At 39.3% G+C, this 399-nt stretch overlaps 1 long non-coding RNA gene across 1 annotated transcript; it reads left to right on the top strand.

Annotated features, from left to right (window-relative positions):
- On the top strand, positions 1 to 399 carry LOC107734735 (uncharacterized). Its single transcript, XR_001639147.1, has 3 exons — positions 1 to 49; positions 131 to 238; positions 331 to 399. It is a non-coding gene; the product is annotated as an uncharacterized LOC107734735 (long non-coding RNA).

Raw genomic sequence — 399 nt, 5'->3', positions numbered from 1 at the left:
AATCTCCACTCACATTACCAACATCAAACCTGTCCCTCCAAAGACGCAGGTAACTCTTGTTCATAATTGGACAGTGTTTTGTTTGATTATTAGCTCATATGAATTCCATCATCTTTGTATTTGCCAAAAGGATGATGGACTGTCTCCAAGGGAACAAGAGCTAAAGGACCTAAAGGAGTCTTTACAGGACACACAGCCAGTTGGTGTTCTAGTGGACAGCTGTAAAACTATGGACCAGGTATAATTAAAATAACTCCTAGAAATCTTAATGTTGATTTGTTTCATGTAGCCCAACTTAATATTTTATTTTGCCTGTGTTTATGTCTTTAGGCCAAAGCAGTGCTGAAGTTCATCGAGGCTATTTCAGAGAAGACCTTGCGGAGCACTGTAGCTCTTACT

The sequence above is a fragment of the Sinocyclocheilus rhinocerous genome, unplaced genomic scaffold (genome assembly GCF_001515625.1).
Source record: "Sinocyclocheilus rhinocerous isolate Xijiao unplaced genomic scaffold, SAMN03320098_v1.1 C35183170, whole genome shotgun sequence".
In the NCBI taxonomy this organism is placed as follows: domain Eukaryota; kingdom Metazoa; phylum Chordata; class Actinopteri; order Cypriniformes; family Cyprinidae; genus Sinocyclocheilus; species Sinocyclocheilus rhinocerous.
The sequence above is the reverse complement of the archived record's forward strand: the minus strand, read 5'-3'. Positions and strand labels throughout refer to the sequence as shown.